The following is a 9,352-nucleotide window of genomic DNA, read 5'->3' on the forward strand; positions in this document are numbered from 1 at the left end:
TCGTTAAAAACGTAAAACACAAATGCAAATTTTCCCAATGAAATAAAGAAAGCAGATTCAGTATTAAACTGCTGTGTACATGGACGTTATAACACTGCTCACATCATCTAAATGTAAAGCAACACCAGTCAAGTTATTCAGGAAGAGAGGAAACAGTCTAAATCTCCTTTGCTGTCATCACCACCAGGGTGCACAGCTCACAAACTTCTTCGGAGGCTGCTTTTCACCAATGTAAGAAACCTCAACTGACTCGCAAGGAAACACATGCCTGATCTTCTCTCTCTATCAGGTAAGTTGTAAACATGTTCTCCGCTCATGAAGGTTCCTTAAAAACAGCTTACATTCTTATCTGACAGTAGGCTCAAACTTCAGAGCTCAACGTTCACATAAGAATAGACTAAACCAAAAAAGAATAACCCAAAGGCTGTAACAAACTTTCATTTTCTGGGTGTTTGTAAGGCTTTAGGTCTCAGGATGTGTTATTTGCAAGCCTGAACCATCTGGATCTGCGCATGCCTCTCAGTGCCTGCGTCCCCGACCATGGTTATGAAACGTACATTTGCAGTGTAAGCACCGTTTCCGCCAGCTCCTGCTGTGATGGAAGGCCAGTGCACGTGGAAGAACCTTCCACCTGCTGCCCACTTTGAGTGATATAGCTCAGGGGTTGGCAAACACTTTCTGTAAAAAGCCAGACAGTAAATATTTTAGGCTGTGAGCCATACAGTCTCTGTTGTAATCATTCAGCTCTTCTGTTGTTGCACAAAGAAGTTATAGACAATACCTAAACGAGTGAATGTGGCTGTATTCCAATAAGACTTCTTATGGACAATGAAATTTGAATTTCACATGATTTTCACGTCACAAAACATTACTCTCCGTTGGATTTTCTCAACCTATTCAAAATGTAAAATCATTCTTAGCTTATGCATGTAACATAGGAGTAGGCAGAATTTGGCCCATGGTCTATAGTTTGTCAGCTCCTTGTGTAGAGGATTGGGAGGTTGTTCTGAGAAATTGGGCAAGTGTCACTGATGGCTCCTTGATTTCCTCCACAGACTCCAGCACTGGGTCCATAGCCCAACTTATAAATGCATCAATGCTCCTGGAGACAGACAATATTTTTAATTTATTCACTCTTTGAGTCCTTCATATTGTGGGAACAGCTCCTTGAAGAGGGTTTCTGGAGTTGGTGTTAACCTGCCTAACAGTGTCTGAAAGGAAACAGTTGGAATAATAGAAAATCCTCAAGGAGATGACCATCATCATTCCATATAATAATTCAATCACTATTAGAGTACCTACCCTATACCAGGGCCTGGGCTTGGTGCTGGAAACATAAATATAACATAAATATAAGATTCGTCGTCTTAAGGAGCTCATAATCTACTGGCACAATCAGAGATGGAAAGATAATTATAATTCTAACTAGGAAGTGAAACGAGAGGACAATGCACATACCATATGGGAACACTGAGGAGAGGTGTAGCTTAAGTCAATGGAGATGAGATTTATTCCTAAATGAGGTGATGCCTGAATTGAGTTTTACACTAACTTTGATTTTGAAATAATCTCAACTTTACAGAAAGGGATAAACAGGGGGGTAAATGTTAATGCATATTCTGCAAAAACAATCTTAATAATGACTGCTGGAGATTAAAACTATGTAGAAGTTCAATAAATGACAACAAGAGCATGAAAGGCAGGAAGGGGCAAATGAATGGAAAGTCCTAGCATCCTCAGGGAATTGGTAAAAGTGATAATTCATATTAGAATGGAGTAAGCCAAAAATGTATGTTATAATTTCTAGTGAAGCCTTTATACAAGTGACAAATGATTTAAACTAACGAGCAAATGAGGGAAGGAAACAATAATAAATATTTGACTAATCCAAAAGGAGGACAGGAAGGAGAGAAAATGGAACAGAAAATACTCCAGCCAACTGTAAAACACACAGCAAGATGATAGATATAAACCCAAAGATATAAGTAACTACTATATCAGATATAAATGGACTAAATACCCCAATGAAAAGACTGAGATTGTCAGACTTGATAAGACAAAAAAAACAAAAATCAAAAGCCAAGTATATTTCACCTAAAAGAGATACACATTAAATATATGGACTCAAAAAGTTTGAAAGGAGAGGTATGGAGAAAGGTACACCATGTAAATATTAACCCAAAGGAAGCTCATCTCATGGGCTACAGTAATGCCAATCCAAACAGTTTCAGGAAAGCACGTGGCCAGCTCTGCCCAATCCTCATCCAATGTAGAGCTTGTTCTCTCAGCTGCCAGGAGTGCCATCAGTGGCCACACTTCAGCTGTCAGCTTCTTCGATAATGGCCTCAGCTGAAAAGGGCCACCTGCCCTCAGGTCACACTGCTTCCTGAGGCAGCCCATATCCAGTGACTGATTGTTGGGAGAGTGTGAAGCCTGGGCACCTCTATCGAGATTGGGAGAACGCTGAATGGCCATTCTACCTCCAGGGCTCCCCGAGGGATTGGCCAAAGCTGTCTCTGGGGCTGTATCACAGCTCACTTTCTCTTCTGCCCAACCCTTCCTTCCCTTCCCCAGATATTGGACCCAAGGGCACTCCTTAATCAATACCCGGCACACTACACTGTCTCAGACTCTGCTTCCTGAGGAACCTAGCCTGCGGTGCATTCCTAATGATAAAGATGGATGTTTCACAGGGATGAATAGGTCAAATCACCTGGAATACATAGAAATTCTAAAGCTGGATTCACTGACTAATATGTCTGTGGTAGACTGCAAAAATAGCTACATAGTTCTCCTCTCTTTAGCCACACCCCTTTGCTGTGTCACTTTGATGTGCTCCCACTTGGGGTCTTAGCTCAGCCTTGTGGCCTGCTTTGGCCAATAGGATCACAGCAGGGCTTGCAAGGCACTAGCACAGTGGGACTTGTGCTTTCCTGTTTCTCTTTGGAACCCTGAGACCTGTATGGGATGATGCCCCAGTTAGTCTACTGGATGGTGGGAGACACACGGCCTAGTTATCCTGGCCCCTAGACCAACAGCTTGCTAAGTATCAAATATGTGTGTGTGAGGCTGTTCGAAATTATCCAGCCTTTGCCAACCCACGTGCTGACCCCAAATGCACGAATAAGCCCAGCCAAGATAGCCAGATTGGCCCAGAGCAGAAGAATAACCCAGCCAACTTCCTATACAATGTCTAGCTATGTAAACGGTTGTTGTTTTAAACCACTAGATTTTGGGCTGACTTGCTAAGCAACAAAAGCTAATTGATACAATAGTTTCAAACCATATAAAGCAAAATTTGACACGGTTAATAGTCAAGAGAGACAAATTCATAATAACAACTTGGATATTTAACATACATATCTCAATAGATGATGGAACAAGCAGACAAAATATCAGTAGGGATACAGAATATCTGAATAACATAACATATTTTACCTAAATGATGTACATGGAACTCTGTACCCACCATTGATATGTTACTTATAGTTACATAGGGAACTTTTTGCAAAATGATCACATTCTGTGCCATAACGCAAGCCTCAGCATATTTCAAAATATTGGAAGCTATTAGTATATGTCATGTAAATGCTCTCATCCCAAAGACAGGGAATACCTGTCACATTACGTGTGATTCAGGACACTGAAGAGAGAATGTGTATTAGTTCATGGTGTCCCTGACTCGGAACATCCCAGGGTTTATAGTTTCTGTTTCCCACAGCCAGTGGGCCTTGCAGTATCCTAATCCCAACTTTCCTTCCACCACAGTGGTGCAGTCCCACGAAGCCAGGCCAGGACATGCAGAGTTCCAGCATTTGGGAGTTAAAAGGCCATTCAAGAGACTGAGGTTCCTGTACCGAGAGAGGTGTTGGTACCGAGTTTCTCACAATTGTGGTCTGTGAACCACCTGCATCCAGATCACTCGAGCTGCTTGTTCCAAAAGCTGACTCCTGAGCTCCACCCCTCGCGTACTGAGTCAAAATCTCAGACAGTAGGAGGACCAAGAGGAGGACTGCATCTCAGTGCTGGGCATCTTCATCAAACAAGCAGCCCAAGGGATTCTCAGGATGCCAAGAGTGAAGCGCCACCAGTGTCGCGTTAGAAGAATCCTGTGCTGCCCAGGATGCAAGTGCGTTCCTGACAAGAGGAGGTTCTCTTAGGAAACGAAATTGAAGAGGCACAGAGTCTGAGACAGGAAGTGCTCACGACAGAGCAGGAAAGGTTTCCCGAAACTGGCAGAGCTTTCGGGCACGCCGGGTGTTGAGATTTTTCCCACTTCCCTTGTTTTCTCCTGTTTCTCAACCAGGGGTTAAGGCATCAGACCGCCAAGCAGGGCGCTCACCCTGGGGGGCGCACTGGGTGACAATTGGACTTTGCATGGTGAGGAATCCGCCCTAAGGCGTTGGTGGGCCCATGTCCTGTTGTGCTCAGCTCTTCCGGAGTGGCTGCGGCTTCTCTTCAGCTTCTCTCACGGTCCTCACTTGGTTTCTCCACACGAACCACATGCTCTCAACCTGTCTCTGTGTATTTACCATATATACGTAAGAACCTGGATACAAACTTCTCAGCAAGGGAGTGGTGTTTTTGGTCAAAAAAACAAAAAAACGGATTAAGAGAAGGACATTTTTCCAAGGATATTGTCCCTTCCTCTGGGGATGATGTGGAGAAAAACAGAATGAATTTATTATAAAAACTAAAATGAGAATATTGATATTAAATGCCGACCCCTACCATGCCTTTGTCTGAGGATTTGCTGGCCACAGAAAACATGGAAGGACGTTGGTCATCTGGAAAAGAGACGGCACAATACAACAAATGAACTGCAGCCCACAGGGGAGGTTTCACTGGAGAAGTGGCAGAAGGCAAATAAGCAAGTGTTGGAGGCAAAAGGGACAGAGGGGCTTCTTGGAGGAAGAGGCTGCAATCTTAGACAAGGATGGATTGACATGGAAGTAAAAGGAGCTATGTGAGAACTTACCTGCTCTAGAAGATGAGTTTGAGGAAGAGGGGGTTTTTATGTTATTAGGAAGGGAAGATTTTTCAGAGGAGCAAACCATTTGTACGGGAATTTATTCATGAGCACTTCTGGGGATGCAGACCAAGTCAATAGTACAAGCAACTGATAAATAGTTCTTGGATGACTGCGCTATGACCCCAAGGTGGTCACAGAGAATCTCTGCAGTTGGGAGAGTTCAGCTCAGAAGACCTCAGCGTCGACTCGGGAAGTAGAAAGAATTTAAGATTCGTTTAGATGGCAGATACACTTGACCCAGAACTCGCTGAATTCAAACTCCTCAATATGGCACACTGCATGAAGCAGGGTCTCTCGGAGAGGCGGTATAGCACAGTCGTCAATAGCACTGACTGTGTGGGTTTGAATTCTGCCTCAGTCACTTACTAGCTCTGTGACATTGGGCAAGTTAGTTCACGCTTCTCTGCTTCAGTTTCCTTACCTGAAAAACGGGGATATTAGTCACCACCTTACGGGGCTATTTTGAGGTTTGAAGGAGTATGTAAGCACGTGGTAAGTAACAAAGAAATGTTAGCTCGTTGCCAAGAACACACAAGGAAAGGACAGTGTCTTCAATAAATGGTGTTGAAAAAACTGAATATCCACATGCAAAAGAATGAAACTGGACCTCTATCTTACACCACTCTCAACAATTAACTCAAAATGGACCAAAGACTTAAATGTGAAACCCGGAAACATAAAACTCCAAGAAGAAAACAGGGGGAAAGATCCTTGACATTGGATTTGGCAATGATTTCTTGGAGAAGATACCAAAAGCACAGGCAACAAAAAGGAAAATAAACAAGTGGGACTACATTAAACTAAAGGGCTTTTGCACAGCAAAGAAAATAATCAACCAATGGAAAGGGCAACCTACAGAATGGGAGGAAATATTCACAAACCATGTATCTGAGAAGGGGTTAATACCCAAAATATATAAAGAACTCACACAACTTAATAGCAAAAAAGCAAGTGATCCAATTAAAAACAAGCATAGGACCTGAATAAATATTTTTGCAAAGAAGCCATACACATGGCCAATAGGTATATGAAAAGATGCTCAACATCACTAATCATTAGGGAAATAAAACCACAATGAGATATCACTTCACACCTGCTAGGATGCTATTATCAAAAAGATGAGAGGTAATGAATGCTGGAAAGTAGGCGGGGAAAAGGGAACCTTTATACGCTGTTGGTGGGAATGTAAAATGGTACAGCCACTATAAAAAATAGTATAGTGGTTCCTCAAAAAAGTAAAAATTGAACCATGTGATCCAGAAATCCCACTCATGTGTCTATATCTAAAGGAATTGAAATCAGTATCATGAAAATATATCTGAACACCCATGTTCATAGCGGGATTCTTCGTAGTAGCCAAGATATGGAAACGATCTAAGTGTCCGTCAATGGATGAATGGATAAAGAAGATACGGTGTATATATATATATATATATATACAATGGAATATTATTCAGCCATGAGAAAGAAGGAAATCCTGCCATTTGGGACAACAGGAAGGAACCTTGAGGGCATTATGCTAAGTGAGATAAGCCAGTCAGAGCAACAAAAACTATATGATATCATTTCTATGTGGAATCTAAAGAGGCAGAACTCGTAAACACAGAGAGTAGAAAAGTGGTTACAAGGTGCTGCGGGAGGAGGGAATTGGGGAGATGTTGTTTAAGGGTACAAACTTGCAACTAAGTTCTGGAGATCTAACCTAAAGCATAGTGAATATAGTCAACAAAAGTGTATTATAAACTTCAGAGTTTCTGACAGTCTAGATCTTAATTGTTCTCACCACAAAAAAATGATAATTATGTGACATGGAGGAGGTGTTAACTAATGCTACAGTATCACATTGCAATATATAAATGTATCAAAGCAACCCGACATACACGACATACACGTTAAACTTACACAAAGTTATACATCAATTATATCTCAATAATAAATAAATAAATGTTAGCTATTGCTTTTATTATTATTTGAGACAGCAAGTAGCATTAGCTCTACACAGGGTAGATGTAAAGAACCTTAAGAAGTTTGAAAATGAACAAATCTCATTGTACTTTCTTGAGGGAACAGGGGAACAAATTTTGAGGTCAGAGTCAAAACCCACTAACAGGAAAATAGGGAAGAAAAAAATTTTTTCCTTGTCACTGAAGTTACACAATAGCTAATAATAACCAAAATGTATTGAGCAATGACTATCTGCCTGCACTCTTCTAGGCACTTTACTTCAATCACTCCCTCAATCCTTTAACAGCTCTATGACTTGGGGCCTATTATCCCCATTTCACAGATCAGGGAGCCAACTCAAGGCACAAAGAGATTACCAATTAGCCCAAGGTCCTGGAACTGGTAAGTGGCAGAGAGGCAGACCCATAATCTTCCTCACTATGTACTCTGTCCCTCTCCAAGTGACACTTGTCACTCTAGGCCTGGAAAGTTCACAAGTTCCAGGGAAGGCAAGGGATTCCAGAGGAGCTCATGGCCAAAGACACAACTGGCCTGTAGTAGACACTTGACACAGGCTTTTGGAAGCATCAACTGTAGCTCCAGTTCAAAAATCTGTTGAGGGAGATTCTTCAGCTGGCAAAAGAAGAGAAGGAGGCACTGCCCAGAATCTAAGAAGTTCCAGAGCATGAGACAGAAGTAGGTGCATTAATCAGCATGTCACAAGGCTAAAAATGCCTTGTAATATTGCTGGAGATGAGACAGACAGGGAGGAGATCAAAAGAAAGTGGAGGTTGTATGACCAGAAAGTGAGGGGATGGGGCCTCGATCCAACACAGAGGTATCAGGAATGAGGCAACCGGGATATGGACAATAAGGTTTTAAAACACACTGGATTGACCCAGAGTGGCAGAAGGAAGCCTTGAGGAATAGCCTGAGGACCCGAGCTGCCGTCACTGCAGATGTCTATGTTTTGAAGACTGGGCGTTTGGGTGTTTCTCCAAGAAGGAAATGGTGCAAATAAGTGTAGTCTCCTCCAAGGACTTGGGGGAGCAAGATGTCACAGTTAAGCTTTGATAAGAGACTTCTCCCAGTCCAGTTAAAGTCCAGGCCAAGCACCACTGACAGCTACAACAGGTTGACTGGATTGGTTGAAGTTGGAATCGTGAAGGCTGTCACTTCTCTCTGGTCTAATTTCCTGGCGCAGCCACTTACCCCAGGTAAAACGAAGTATCTGACATGAGCCACGACGGGAGGCAGCAGTGTGGCTCTCAATCAAAAAGATGATTTTGTAGTGGTTATGATTGCATTGGATTTGGGGTCATAAAAGGCTGTAGTCGCGGAGAACTGGCTTGTATCTTGTGTGGGAGCTTGTGCGGTGATATTTTTACATATCATTTCAAACTTGCGGAATGTTGGGGAAGTGACACCCAAGAGAAATTGGTTCAATTGACCCAACCTTGGAGTTGAAAAGACATGCACATATATCCTTGTTCTGCCACTCACTAGGGGTTCAGCCGTGAGGAAGATCTTAAGTTCTCTGAGCCTCAGATTCTTCCACTGTAGAATGGGGATAAAATACCCTACTTCATAGAGGGTTTTTTTTGCAGGGAAAGATTTGCCCTGAGCTAACATCTGTTGCCAATCTTCCTCTCTCTCTCTCTCTTTTATTCCCCCTCCCCAAAGCCCCGGACCATAGTTGTATATTCTAGTTGTAAGTCCTTCTAGTTTTTCTATGTGAGCTGCCATCACAGCATGGCTACTGACAGACGAGTGGTGTGGTTCTGCGCCCCAGAGCTGAACCCAGGTCGCCGAAGTGGAGTACGCCGAACTCTAACCACTAGACCATCAGGGCTGGCTCCAAATCTTTTCAAAGGGTCTCTCACCCATGGAGCTTGCTGTTTTAATAAACACAGCAGATGAACTCCAGAAAGAATCAAGAAAGCAAAGAGTGTAGCCCACATCAGCAGGGCACCTGAGGGGCTGGAGGAGCCCCTCAGGGTGGACAGTATCTTCTCGTTTTCCCGCTTTGAAAGGACGGTCACATTTGAGATCACTCCAAGGGCGGCTGAGCCAAGTGTTGTACAGACTCTTCCGCTCTCTCCAGCCTCCAGGATGGAAACACAGCTGTGTATTCTGAAAGGCGAGAACTGATCGGGAGGCCTCCTGTCTAAGAAGAAACGAGGCAGCTCCTGCCTCTGCCTGTGTGTGAAACTAGGTGATGTAGGTGCTGGGAATCCAGAAAAGACCTCGAATACGTGAACAAATACAAAGAGTGGCAGAGCATGAAAAGTGACCATATGTTAATGAAGTGGTATTATAGAAAGGCTCTCAGTATCTGTAAGTGTGTGTGTGTGTGTGTGTGTTAAGAGGGCTTGG

This window comes from Ceratotherium simum, chromosome 16, assembly GCF_057802395.1.
Source record: "Ceratotherium simum simum isolate JZ-2026a chromosome 16, ASM5780239v1, whole genome shotgun sequence".
Lineage (NCBI taxonomy): Eukaryota > Metazoa > Chordata > Mammalia > Perissodactyla > Rhinocerotidae > Ceratotherium > Ceratotherium simum.